The following is a 15,011-nucleotide window of genomic DNA, read 5'->3' on the forward strand; positions in this document are numbered from 1 at the left end:
GAAAAGCTTGTTCAGCTGCTCTCTGGGCCCTAACACTGCCATCTCCAGGGCTGCCAACCTTTCAGCAGTGCTAAATGCACACAAAAACATGTCCAATTGGTTCCCGAGGCAGCTTTGGGCCTGCACCCGCCCCTGCAGAACAAGGGCCCCGAGTCCAAGAGGAGCGCAGCCTTTGGGACACTCTGTGCCAAGTTCAGCACGGAAGCCGAAAAGGCTCCGCGAGTCACCCATGTGCAAAGCAGGAGGCTGTTTTCACTTTAATCCCTGGAGAGCCTCGTGTGATGCACACATATAACGACCAAAGTGCTGAACGATGGTGACTGGATCACGTCCTCCTCCCGAGTCCCTCCAGAGGATCCAACGCGAGCCTCTCTTGGCAGGAATTCTCCAGACACTGGAGAAATGGGTCTGCCACCTTCTAGGAGCTCACACCCTCCCGTCTGCACGAGCAGTCCTCAGCCAGAGAGAGAGAGCACTGGGCTACGGAGCAGACACGGGACAAGTGTGTTCTCCTTATGGAAACGCATGGATCACCGTAGATCTGGAGGCCTCCACCAAGACCAAGGCCTCTCTATGCTGGGCGCTGTGAAACCACCAAGAGCCCCTGCCCCAGTGTAGGCAGACGAGACAGACAAAGAGAGAGAAGAGGCAGAGAGGGGAAGTGACTTGCCCAGTCCTAGCAGATCAGTGCTATAGGTCATCAACTCCCAGTTCAGAGCCTTCTCACTGTATCCCATAGACCCCACCACACACCTCACCACATGCCCTCCCCTCCCCCATGCTTATTCAGAGTAGCTATTCCCAAAGACTGAAATATGACGACAACTTACACGCAATTTCAGAGCCCCCTAGGGCTTTCCTTTCAACAATAGACGGGTTACTACTCCTTACGATTCGCATCATGGTAGCACCTGGAAGCCCCAGTCAGGGATCAGAGCCCCATTGTGCTGCGTGCTGTCCACACACAATGAGGAGACAGTCCCTGCCCCAAAGGGCTCACAGTCTAAGCAGAGAGGACAGACAATGGTTGGGAGGAAGGGAGTATTTTCCCCATCTGTATAATGGGGATCGGAGGCAGAAAGAAGATAAGTGACTTGACCAAGGTCACACACTGGGCTGTAGCAGAGCTGGAAATTGAACTCCGTGACTCAAATGTACAAATCATTTTTAAAAAGAAACAGACATGAGAGCGCAGCAGCAGAGATTCACAGGGAGGGCTGAGGTGATGGCTCCGTGCAAACAGGCACAAGAGCCACACAGCCTCAAAGGGTTCACTCAGCTCTCTCGCTTTTAAGCCACACTTGGCAGCGAAGATATTTTTTCCCCTCTGTCTTGTCTAGCACCTCCTCCACCTCTTCCCCCTCCACCCAGGTCCCATGCATCCGGCCTTCCCTTCCTTCTGCTTCTTTGTCCACTCACAGCTTCAAGTGCTGCCCAATGGATTCCACCTTTCTAAAGTGCCACCAGGACTCCAATTGTCTGACAAGCGCCAGCATCTCTTCCTCTTCCCACCCAGCCAATTCTCACTTTCACATAGACACAGACACACACTATGCACTTCAAGTTCTGCAGTTTGGAGAGGGGGGGAATAAATAAAAGAAGCCACACTTAATTACTGAAAGTGCCAACTAGCATAGTGATGGGTACATGTCTGTCTGCGGGGACGCTTTAGTGGTATTCAAATGATGAATCAGATTCGAGCGCTCTTGTCCCAGCTCTTTTGATCCTCTCCTCTAATAAAACCTGAATCAAAATGTAGTCTTTTATTTTAAAAAGGGAGATTTTTCGCCCTCCCCCACTTTCTTTCATTATTAATTGCCCACCCTTTCCATGGGAATCATTTTATTTCAAGCACTTGAGAAGAAAAGGAGGAATGGGCTTTGGAAATGAAAGGTGTAGGGTTTGATTAAAAAGAGCTTTGGGGACGGGGGATTCTTCTGAATTGTACTGCTAAGGCGTGGGGAGACGTTCTTATCAAAGGGAGAGATGGGGGGTTGGGAAAATCTGTCTTCAGATTAAAAGTTAGCAGGTGAGTGGAAGTAAGATGTTGAGAGGCTGGTGTGAACATCAGAGGAGGTTTGTAGTGCTCAAGTAGCCACTTACTATTTTACTATTACTGGTGCAGAGAGAGGAGCTTTCGAAGAGTTCAGTGGCTTCTTTAGAGGAACGTGTCTGTTACCAAAAAAAAAAAACCCACAGCCCCAAACCACATTTTAATTCCAAACATCTTTCTGCATCTGTTGCAGAACACAGAGGGGAGTCTTTATTGAGGATGTTGGTGCCACCATGTAGAGTCTACTGACACACCAGCCCACACCCAGCAATGGTGGAAGAGGCTGCTGCTGCCTTCGTGTTATTAACGAAACCCATGGAATTGAGAACAAAGAGAACTGTTAAAATCTCATTTCCTTTTCACTCTTCACCCTCCATCTAGCCTGCAGGCCAGGCAATGGTGGCTGGAGAAGAAAAATCTTCACACACCAGCTCTGCAGCATTGCCATGGCAAACGCTCTGTGGGAGGCAACGGCACAGCGGCAGATCCAGCAGTCCCACCTTGCTCCTTCGCAACACGGCCCATCAGCCTGAGTTCTGGGAGCTTGTACGAGAAGAGTCCTGCAGAGCACGGGGTCCCCATGCACCTCCTCTGCCCTGCACACAGCACATGCTCACTGTGATGCGTTCCTCAGGGGACCTGAAACGGGCTGATCCAAAAGCCCGCTGACATCAGTGGGAGTTCTTTCCACTGGCTTCAACAGGCTTTGGATCAGACCCGGATTCCCAGGGCTATTTCTGAATCAGGAAGGGGTGAAGTGCAGGCAGGACACGGAGAATAGCCGAGATCTGAAGATAGGACGCACCAGCTCCAAACAACAATCAGATTCTTCAGGTGACAAATCACTCACTTAGTACGTTATAACTTGACGGAAAGGAGCTTGTTCAGGCCCAGAAATACTTGCCTCAGCGTGACATTCGCAGCCCTCCTGGGGAGCAGCCCCATGGATAGGTCTGGTGTGACTGGGAAGGTTTCCAAATGAGAAGCACAGGGGGCTGGAAAACAGTACCCAGAATTGGACGGGGTCAGGGGTATGCAGGGCATTAACTGATGGCCAACGCAGGAGAGGAAATGAAGGCAAAGGACGGAAGAGGGGAAGGAAGTTGTCTCATTAAATAGAGCAGGAGAAGATGAAATGGGGAAGAGAATAAGCCAACAAAGCAGTACATGCAGGAGTGAAGCCGAGGATAAAGAGTCCATCAAGTCAAGCTACACTTTGTAGGTTCTACTTGAGCTGAGATTAAAGAGACAGACCTTCAGCTGATGGAAATGGACGTAGTTCCACTTACTTCATTGAGCCTGTCTGCATTTCCATCAGCTGAAGACAGAGCTCAGAGATTTCAGTTCTAAGGACAGGTCACAAGAGTGCAAAGTGCTAGCCATCTAGCCCAGCCCCTTTCCAATGCAGGCCTCTTCCCTGCTAAATCTTCCCTACAGCCTTATCTAGTCTAATTTTAAATGTCTTGAGCAATGGGGCCTTCCGCCACCTCCCTCAGGAGACTACAGAACAGCCTACTGCAGCAGATAAATTATTCGGCTATTACAGTGATGAGCATGGTAGCAATGATTAGATTAGATTCAGTTCTTCAGTGGTTTTCTCCTCAAATGGCGGAGGGAGAAATCCAGGATGGCAGTGTGCAGGCTGCATTGGGGACCTCCATGGGAGCTGGTAGGAACCCTTCCCTATCCCTCCAGGCTGCATAGCAGGAGGAGAGCCACTACATAGCTACTGCTGACATCTCAGAGTTGGAACAGCCTGCACCACCCAGTGTGCTCCCTCTCTTCATGGGGGAGAACTGGCCAATGGATCCCCTAGCCCATTCCTCTCCCAACCCAATCCTGATGCTGCTGCACAATCCCCTTGTGCCCAGGGAGCACCGGCAAAGCTAAGCTCCACAGAATGCAGAAGACAAGGACCCAGGGATGGGGTCCCTGCATTTTGCCTCTTATCAACAGTGGAGCCACACCCATGGTGGGCTCAAGGCCCTGAAGGGTCAAGGGGTGGGAGGCTTTGGCTCCAAGGCCCTGAAGGGTCATGGCGTGGGAGGCTTTGGCCCCAATGCCCTGAAGGGTCATGGGGTGGGAGGCTTTGGCCCCAAGAAACTTGATCTTGCCAAAAAATGGATGCAGAGAAAAGCAGCTGGGGTTGGCATGAGTTTACAAAGCAGCCGTTACTTCTCCTTGTTAAAAATGTTCTGTAAACCAGCTAATATAAAAGGCATAATAAAGATCAACACACAGTAAAGCTCCTCAGCCAAATATCTTAGGCCTTGTCTACATACAAAAGTGCTTTAACGACACTGGTATAGCTAGACCACCACAACCCTCCTAGTGTAGATGGAGTGATACCACGTGAAAGAACATTAGGTTTGTAAAGAGAAGGCCTCAAGGGTCAGGAATAGCCAAAGATAATGACGTACATGTAAACCTCACCCTGTCTGAGGCAGTGCAAATGAGGTCCCTGCTTTAGTGCAGCCCACAGACTGTTTGCAGTAACAACGACAACGTAAATCCGGAGTGCCCTGAAGTCAAAGGGCTTACTCCAAATGGATGTACCATTGTAACATAGCGGAATCTAGCCCTCAGAAGGGCTGGGGTGCTGTGAAGGAGGCATTCATTTAACAATGAGCACAGAAATCTTTTATCACAAAATATATATTTAAGAATAACTGGATTTTTAAAGCGTAATTAATTTGCAAAGAGAAGCTCAATCATTTTATGTTTGTGCCTGGCGAATTACATGCACCCTGCCTCTAATGTAGGCTCCAGCAAGTTATTTAAAATTAAGCACCCTGCCCCAGTGCAGGCTCTGCTCCTCTCTCTTGTGCTACCAGCTCACAGACAGTGAGCCAGCTAGTACCACGGCTTAGCACCTTTCATTCTCAAGTCCTGCTTTGCAGGCAGCTGAGAACAGAAGCAGGGAGAGGAAAGTAGAGAGTACAGAGGACATTGCAGAGAGGAGTTGCCCCATGGCTTAGATGCAGGAGTTTTTGCAGGTTTGTGGATACGAAGCTATCAGGGCAGCAGCCTATAGGAGGCACAGGGATCTGAACTGTGCCACTGTGCAGCCATTATGTAAATGTTTGTGCTCTGGCCAGAGGTGAAAGTAAGCCGGTAAGAGCCGGTGCGCCGTACCAGGACCGGCTTTCTGAGAGGGCAATTTAAAGCCCTGGGGTAGTGGCGGCGGGCTGCGACGGGGATTTAAAGGGCCCCGGAGCTCCGTCCGCTGCTACTGCCCCGGGGCCCTTTAAATCCCCACCTGAGCCCTGCTGCCCGAGCCCTGGGGTAGGGATGGGGACGGGGCTCTGGCAGGGATTTAAAGAGCCAGGGCGGTAACGGTGGCTGGAGCCCCAGGCCCTTTAAATCCCCACCTGAGCCCTGCTGCCCGAGCCCTGGGGTAGGGGTGGGGGCGGGGCTCTGGCAGGGATTTAAAGAGCCCTGGAGCTCCAGCCATCGCTACCCTCCCGGGGCCCTTTAAATCCCCGCCTGAGCCCTGCTGCCTAAGCCCTGGGGTAGGGGTGGGGGCAGGGCTCTGGCAGGGATTTAAAGAGCCAGGGCGGTAACGGTGGCTGGAGCCCCAGGCCCTTTAAATCCCCACCTGAGCCCTGCTGCCCGAGCCCTGGGGTAGGGGTGGGGGCGGGGCTCTGGCAGGGATTTAAAGAGCCCCGGAGCTCCAGCCACCGCTACCCTCCCGGGGCCCTTTAAATCCCCGCCTGAGCCCTGCTGCCGAAGCCCTGGGGTAGCGGCGGTGGGGCTCCGGAGGGGATTTAAAGGGCCGGGGCGGTAACGGTGGCTGGAGCCCCGGGGCCTTTTAAATCCCCGACGGAGCCCAGCCACCGCTACCCCAGGGCTCGGGCAGCAGGGCTCAGGCAGGGATTTAAAGGGCTCGGGGCTATGGCAGCTGCTACCACAGCGGAGCCCCAGGCCCTTTAAAGCTCTGCCAGAGCCCGGGGTAGTGGTGGCAGCCGGGAGCCCCCAGGGCTCCTCAGTGATTTAAAAGGGCCTGGGGCTCTGCTGCGGTAGCGGCAGCTGGAGCCCTCGGCCCTTTAAATCACCCCCGAGTCCCAGGGCTCCCAGTCGCCTCTGCAGCTGGTAGCTCTGGGGTGATTTAAAGGGCCCTGGGCTACCAGCCGTCACTACCGCAGCTGGAGCCCTGGCCCTTTAAATCAAGATTTAAAGGCCCAGGGAGTTAAGGCCCTTCCTCTTCTGGTTGAGGCCACGCCTCTTCTGGTTGAGGCCACGCCCCCTGCTCAGAACTCCGGCATACCGGTAAGTCCTCTAACTTACTTTCACCCCTGGCTCCGGCCAGCTATTAACATCACTTAGCCAATCTGAGCATGTTGTAAGGTGACTGAGAAAAACCACACAAGTTTATGTAACTCAGAACACCCACTCCACCAGCCAATAAGTGTGCAGAGATTTGCATAACTGGGAGGCTGCCAGGCAGTTGTGGGTCAGGAACAGTCCATTGGCCCACCAGAGCTCTCTCTAGCTAGGACAATTCCTTCCCTAACTAAACAGTAACAATCATTAGACAATTAATGATGACCAACACTTCCTAAACACCAGAGTAGACTGGCCACAGGGAATCTAGCACAGCAAGACCACAACTGGTGTGTCAGCCTAAGCCACTGACAAGTAAAGGCTCCAATATTTCATTGCCAAAGACACTGTGATGCAGCTTGCCCTGAGCATCTCAGCTCTGTCCTCTCCTCTCATTGCCTATCCGCATTTAGCCGCTATTCATTGTGATGGCTGACGATGTCGTAACAAGATTGCTGCACTCCAGCATCAAAGTAACGGGGTCTTTCAATGGTGGGTGCGTCATGCCTAAAAATAACCCGGTCAAGCTTGGGGAATGTATTTTAAACACACACACAACTGCCTGCATGCACACAACACGTGCATGTACAGGGCCCTTCTCTTTGAGCAGATTTGGTGAAACAGGGAATGCATTTTAGAGCAGGAAAATACTATTTCCATAAACTATTAAATTCAAGACAATTTTATTCCATCAATAATGGGCTTTCTTGGACATTATTATTGCTCTAAGGGAAGGTGGGTCTGGCTGGGAAGAGGGCAGGAGGAAACACAAGATAGGGGAACAGAGACACAATATCAACTCCCAGTCCTGCAACTGGATTGGCATAAGCAGGCCCAGCTTCCACATGGGTTACAAGAACTGGGCCTATTGCATTGATCTATTATTCCATATAACACAAAGTAGCCACAGATATACTTTATAGAGGCAACACATTATGCCACACACAGTAGGTGGTGGAGATATCCTTGTAATCAAATGCAGAACTAGTCAATAAGCTCCATTTATTGCCCCTTCACCTGCACTCTGCCCATTAATCTGACACTCCAAATATCTGAGTAGCTCCAAATAGCCACCGCTTTTCATTTTAAAAGACCTGCCAGAAATATTGCCCACCACCACCACCCAAGATGACTCTAGCTGGAGGCCCAGGCCTAGCTACACCTTCAGTCATCCACCACTCCTGGGTTAATGGTTAGAGTCCTGCAAATCCACAGATATCCACTTTATATCATTTTTGCAGAGTGCGGATCGGATGCGGATACAAATTTTGTATCCGTGCAGGGCTCTATTAATGGTCTGATCTTTCCAAACCCATTACAGTTAAGAGCTTTGGGGGAGATCTCCAGCTTCCAATGGGGTGCACAGCATTTGCTTCTGGCCCTGGAAGGTCCCGAGGGAAAGGACCTTAAAATCACAGCGGAAGAGCTATTTTGAATCATTTTTAAGGTTTCTAAAATGTATCATTTGTTGTTTTTCTCTCTTTCAGCATACTGTAAACTTGGACTGATGGTACCTATGGCAACCTTGCTTTTCAGACAGAGGGATAAGAAAAAAAATACCAGTAACCTTTTTATTTATAACTACAGAACTCAAAGGAAAAAAATACTAGCAATATTGTAGCATGTACTATACAAATGCCAGCACGTGTTCTGTGCATGCCACATATTTCACTTCAGAAATACAGGTTAATAAAACCATTAGACCAGTCCATCAGGTATTCACTCATCCTCCCTCCCTCCATCTCGTCATCATCAATTCTAGTCAAATGCTTCTCCTTCACCCCATCAAGAGGAAGACCAGATACTTGGAGGTATGCGTGACAGAAGTGGCACTATCTTTGGAAGATCTTACTAGTTAACGCATCATCGTAGCCCAGGGATTGTATGCAAGTCCAGGGGGGAGCATGACCACAGCCCTCCAGGAATTAATAACAGTAGGAGACGATCAGGCAAATTCACTCAGGCTGTGACGCCTTCAGAGAGGTGCCACCACTTGGTGAGGTTCACAGAGTGGATCCTTCACAAACAAATAGACAAATGAAAAGACAAAGAAGGGACTTTTGGATAAAAAGCCTCAGTTTAAACTGACTCAGGGCCTTGGTTCCGATCCAGCAAATGGACAGGACCCTCGGGCCCCCAATCCTCCCTGGGAAGGGTTGCCAGGACTTTGCCCTACTGAGACCCAATAAGACTGATGGGTGACTCTGCTAAGCTTTTAGCATGTGCCTAGGAACTTTGATTGTTCTTTAGGTTTTCATTGTAATGCTTTCACCCTGTATCAGGGCTCGTAACATGGTCTCTTTCATCTAGTGGTTGGAGCCAGGAGTAGAGTCAGAGTCATGGTCACATCTTGGTTGCTTATTTAATTAAAATGTTCTCTCTAATTGAGGAAGTTCCTAGGAAATCTTTGCTTTCCCACCAATCTATCAACAAGGCTACCCCCTGTCTTTTCTGACCTTATTGAAAAAACACTTTTCTGTGAGGTTTCGTACAATCTTTTTCTCAAAACCCTAAGAAAACTATTCTATAACTTTTAAATACAAAACCTAAAGAGTGGTGCTAACCATCTGTGTCCCTTTAAATATACCCAAATATCCCAACTAATGAGTCTGCATTTAGCCACATCCCCAGAGTGTGTGTGTTATATTCTCATCTGGATGCTTAGGGAATCAGTCATGTGCATGAAACCAACCCATCTTAATGAAGAGGTATTAGTCATTATGTAAGTGACAAATGGAAGCCATCTATCTCTCCATTCAACTCATCTGGAGAGGGAATGGATTTTTGGGCCGGGGGGGTAGGCGGGGGCAATCTTCATTATTTCAGAGCTGGTGTATTTGTCTGATAATTGCACTGGTGAGCCAGGCTTGATGAATTGCCTGTGCAATTATTACAGTAGGTTTCCCTTGTTTAGATGCTGAATATTAATATCGTTTTTTAAGAGAGACGATTTCTAGTGTGCGGCAATTTCAGCTGAATTATCCCCCCTGCCCCCCAGCTAAACAATATAGGGCGTTAAGCAAGAGCAAACTCCTGTCATGGTGATTTATTGGTGTGGGCACAGAAAGAGAGTGGGAAGAAATGCAGCCTTCGCTCCATTAATAAACCCGCAGAGAGACTGGGACGGCAAGGGCCTTTTCCAACACCATGAGCGCAAAAAGCCCCTCACAGGAGAAAGAGAAAAATGTACAGGACGCTCTGACTCCTCCAAGTTTGGGGCTGACAGGCATCCTCTCGCCTCACACCGCAGCTGCAGAGACACCTATCACAAGGAGCGGCCTTTGAGGGCTCATCTGCCAGCGAGCCACTGACACGTCTTGAGGAAATGGCTACGTGGGGACATGGGTGACCTTTTATCCCCGACACAGAGCTTTGAAGCCTTAGAGCTCTGCATAAAGAGGATGCAAAATAGATGCGCTCTCTTTCTCATTCGTCATTTATTAAGCAGCGTGGCTTCCCAGAACGACTTGGGTGACAGCTGCCCTGTCTCTGGGCTAAGTTGTCCATCTTTCGCGCACTCACTTTCTCAGATTTAATTAGAGGAGGAGAAGCCCCTTATGACCCATTCCATTAAAAAAACTAATTGGAGAAACAGAAGAGACTGTGCCTGCCCTTGGTGAAGTACCTGCACTTACAACAGAAAGGCCGGGAGGCAGCAGGGTTCCATAGAAAAGCTCTTTTTCCTTTTTAAATGAAGGGTGTTTTGGGTCTGTCTCTGAGCCGACCCACATCAGTGATGTCAGTGGGGGCTTTGCCATTGACTTCATGGAGTACAGGATCAAGTCCCATGATAAAAGGTCACATAAGGGGATAGGCCAAAATCTAAGCATAGCGTACTGTCATTTACATGGCAGGGAATCTTCAACAGGTCATCATCCATCTGCCAGTCTACTCATAACTCTACTTAATTCAACCCCGCTCAAGCATTAGCGAGTCTGTTCAAAGGGCCGAGAAGCCATTTATGCCACAGAAGGGCTGACTTTCCGAACCCAGCCTCCAAAACGGTACCGCCACACGTTGCCCCTGCACAGCCAGGCATTTCTCTGAGTGCAGACGTGTTCAGACTTCCAACTCCCCAAGGCAGATGTGGGGCGCACAGAACTTGTGAGCACAGGCTCAGGGCCTGCCTGACCACTTGACTCCGTTATCTATATATTTTTAACCTCACCATTTTTTCATGATCGTTCCAATTTCCCCATAAGAGGCTTATTTTTCTTCTTCTTCTTACTGAGTGTATCCTCTTCCACTGGGTAAATATGGATTTAAGCTAAGGCTTTTTGGCTTAAGATTTGACCTCGGTATCTCTTTGCCGTTCTCCCATCTCTTTTATTCACATCCCACTTCAAGTTCCAATTTTCTTCTCATCACCTTCACTACCTCCAAATGCACACACACACACACACACACACACACACCTTAAAGAGCCAGGATTGACTGACAAATATACAACGACAGATCATTTTCTCCCTTAGATAATAAGCTCCGCTCACAATTCACTAGTCACACACCATTAATTCTGAAATCCACAGCACCTCTACTGGGATCTCATGTAATATTAAATATTAAATGAATCCTGTTTTGAATCCAAAATCAGTGGTTTATCTGCCCCTACAATATTGCTTCCAAGTCTAAGGTTTCATAGCCATGATGGAGAAGAATCTGTTACACGCATGTTAACCCAGTAAGCAGGTTTTTAATAACCTGTGCACACTATATTTCATGTACTAACATGCTTTAGCTTGTAAGCTATTCAGGGCAGGAACTGCATTCTGAAACTGTTCTTTACAAGCGTATTGTCAGCATTTAACACTCCACCATAGAGCGCAGTAGATGTATACAGCTAAACCCGCAAAGTTAAAAACTTGGCCTAAATCACAGCTCATGTCAACTGCACAGTCAAGCATAAAGGTCAAGTGCCCTGTCCCCAGCCCAGTCCACTAAGACACAACTGCCCTCTGGTTGACTCCAGGCAAGGTTATCAAACCCAACTCCATGGACTTCCACAGAGCCTCCTATGACCATTCGTGGTGCATAACCTTGATTTGCTTAAACAGGTCCTTGGCGGGTATGAGACCCTCTCCATCCCTCCACCCTAATCTAACTCCCTGGGAGACTGAGTAGCTGCTGAATATTGAAAATCATTCTTGTAGAGCTTCATTATGCTTTACATGTGATACATGCAATAATGACCTGTTTTCTCTTCCCCCGCCCTTCCCCCCACACCATTTCCCATGGGAAATTAGATGGCTCTAAGTCAGGACTCAAAGAGAGATGGATGGAAGGGGTTAACAGTCTCCCTCATTCCAACTTTGTTAATATAAATCTTGGCTTCTAAAGATTGATTCTACTATTGTACCTGTGACGAAAACACACAATGGCTTAAAGAGGCAGTAATCCATTTATAAATTAGGACCTTAAGTACAGCTTTTTTGTTTAAGACTCAAGGCATATGTAAAATATATACCAGAAAATACACCATAGGGTATATTTTAATTCATTCCAGTGGGTTCAGGAAATCCAGCATGACACAGACCTGAGGTTTATTTTCACATCTCGCAAACATACATTTTAAGATATAGAACATATTTTAACCTAAGAGTGAACAAATCGATCCTCTGCATACTTGTCAGTTGGAAAGTAGCACCCAGAAAATACAGTGTCCAAATGACTCTGCTGTGATGGTCAAATGTTCTTGACCACTAGATTGGATGGGGCAGTCCTTAGATGCAGTGGAGATGGGCAAAGGGAGTTGGTCTATTAGCCTTCCTAGTCTCCACGTGCCATCTGGTCCCTTTCACCGTATTTCACTGCCAGAGACCGTAACACCCGTCTGTGTCACAGGCACAACTTAGTCAGGGGACCCAGTACAGCAGGGTTGCAGTTAGCACTGACGCAGCTTTAGCCACATTCTGTAGCCAGACTAGAGGCTTGGACATATCCAAGTGTAGCAACCAGGCCCCCGGACTTGATTGCACGTGGAGCGTAGATAGGCCCTACTCTGGCTATCGAACCACACCGATGCCTCGTCGTAGCCCGGAAGAATTCTGTCGTGATCCAACCACCTCCACGACGGGGAGCAAAGCCATGTTAGATCTGGGGACGGGAGAGTTTGATGGAGTCTAAGCCTTTGTGTACAGCTCCAGCCATTTGTTCAGTTCACAAAGCTACTATCCGCTTGGCAGCATTAGGTTCCTGTAATTTTAACTTTAAACAAATATTTTGAAAAGTGAGAGCCTGTGATCTGTATCACGGACTGAAGAGCCAATCCTTCCCCTCCCCCACTAAAATTAGGCTAGTCCTCCTGGGCATCCTTGCAGGTGTGTAAATCATGAAGGGGAAGTCTGGTGGCTAAAGCAACTACGTTCGTTTCAATTCCCAGCTCTGCCACAAGGTCCCTGTGAAACTTTGGGCACATCGCTTCATCTTCCTATGCCACCGCTCTGCCATCTGTACGGTGGGGGTAATACTTCCCTTCCCTCATTGCGTGTCTGTTTAGACTTGTATGTTGTTCAGAGCAGGGTCAGTCTTGCTACGTACATGTACAGCACCTAGCACCATGGGGCCCGTTTTCAATTAGCTGCTACCGGTATACAGCAGACCAGCTGCTACCTCTGCTCCCCCGAAGGGAGATATAAACACAGGAGCTTTTTCAGTTGGAATCAGACTTTCCAGCCACCAAAGTCTGCGTAACTTCAACACTAGACTGACCAAATCCCATTGCCTCTCCACAGTCCCATTTGGCTACAGCCGTGTTTAAACCAAGCTTAGGGCAGGGCAGACATAGTCTTAGCTCTCCCAGCCTTTTGAATATGCAATATCTCTGGCCGCTTTGCTTTGCCCTACGTACAAGCAGTTGCCAGGCAGCCAGTGGATTCCAGCACCCTTTCATCCAAACACAGACAGCAGCCAAAGATGAGAGTTTGTTCAGAGCTTCGCAATTCCTACTGGACTTGAGCCTGTGTCCCCCAGTCTCTCTCTCTTTCTCTCAGGCACTGAAGGCGGCCCTTGGATGTCTGGTGCCTGCTCTGCTCTCTGGGCTGAGCAAACAGCAGGGAAAGGCAAATCAGATCCAAACACCCCCGCCCCTCCCAAACAATGCAGTGCCTGAGACCAAACTATTAGAAATGCAAAACTGCACTGGACGGTGTGACCCTTCCACCCTTTGCATATTCAGCATGTGCCAATCAAGAGGCACGGGAGCCCCAGCGAAACCCGACGCTGTGGCCTGCAGAATAATATTGCTTTGTACTGGACATCAGTGGAGGGGAAACATCATTGTCATCCACCAAGGTCTGAGCCTCGGGAAAGAAAAAAATAACCACAAAGAGGAAAGGATAAAGTCACCTCCCAGCACTCATGGAGTAACTCTCGGCTGGCAGGTATGTCCTCCAGAGCCCAGGACTCTGCTTCTCATATCACAGTGCAGATTACAAAGGGGAGACCACCACAGAGCTACAGAGTCCCTTGTGCCATAGGAAGTCTTACAGGGAAAGTGTTCAAGCTACTCTGTGCTTTCATGTTCCCTTGCTAGGAGGGATTCTAGGATGAGGGGCTTGCAGTCATGCAGCCTCAGGCTGTGATCTGCCCACATCTCCTACGAAGCCAAGTCAGGTCTGGTCAATGCTGAGATGGGAGACTGCCCAGGAGCATCCAGAGTACATTGGTGATTCAGTAAGTGATGCTATTCCACCTGAGTCAATACTGGTAGGAGCACACATTAAAATTAAAAACAACACAGAGAGGGGAATTATCCAGATCAGTGGTTTTTCCATCTGTGGTCCGTGGACCCCTGGGGGTGCACAGACCATGTCTAAGATTTCCAAAGGGGTCTGCATCTCCATTTGAAACTTTCAGAGGTCGACAAATGAAAAAAGGTTAGAAACCACAGCGCTAGACTGCTCTAGGTCTCAAACAGGGAGTGGATCAGCTTCAGCTCCTGGCGTGGATGAATGTTCCCAGGGATCCTTGCATCATTCGCACTATCCCTATTTCAACTGCTCCCTCTCCCCTACCAGGGTTCGCACCTTTTGGACAGTCCCGTTAGACCTGATCATGATACTACTGCGGATGACTTGTAACTGAGACCAGCAAATCTAGGCAGTGGTTTTAGAACCCTTTTCAAGCAAAGATAAAAAACCCTCGAGGACAAAGACTTATCAAGATTTTGCACTTATCTAAAGTGTCAGAGCGCTCTATGAGGATGGATCAGGTGCCACTAGCCCCATTGTACGAAGGCAGAAATGGAGGCACAGAAATTAAGCTTGTAAACCAAAAAACTTCATTCAGAAAGTGTTAGTTGCTAAGCTGGTAGGTGTGTTTGAACAGCTAACGCCCCACAACGGCATCGTGCTCTTTGCGCAAAGCCTACAGATAGTCAACAGGCAAATGGTGGGCTAAATCCAGACCTCCAAATGCTTTTGAATGGACACCCCCCCACCCCCGCCCCAAAAATGTATTTACTTATTTTTTTATTATGATTTTCTGTGGAGTCTGGACCATGACTATACCTTGACCAAGAAATTTGGACCTTGACAAAAAAAAATTGACTATCCCTGGTCTGTACCTTTTCAAACCCCAGCTGTTATGTTGTCTGGAAACAACTAAGGGATCCAGCTCATTCTTTGCTCTTTTATAA

At 48.7% G+C, this 15,011-nt stretch overlaps 1 protein-coding gene across 3 annotated transcripts in view; it reads right to left on the reverse strand.

Annotated features, from left to right (window-relative positions):
• The window catches only part of KSR2 (kinase suppressor of ras 2), a 281,058-nt gene that overhangs the window by 213,597 nt on the left and 52,450 nt on the right, over nucleotides 1-15,011 (reverse strand). The gene's annotated exons all lie outside the window — the stretch shown is intronic.

The sequence above is a fragment of the Natator depressus genome, chromosome 15, assembly GCF_965152275.1.
Source record: "Natator depressus isolate rNatDep1 chromosome 15, rNatDep2.hap1, whole genome shotgun sequence".
Lineage (NCBI taxonomy): Eukaryota > Metazoa > Chordata > Testudines > Cheloniidae > Natator > Natator depressus.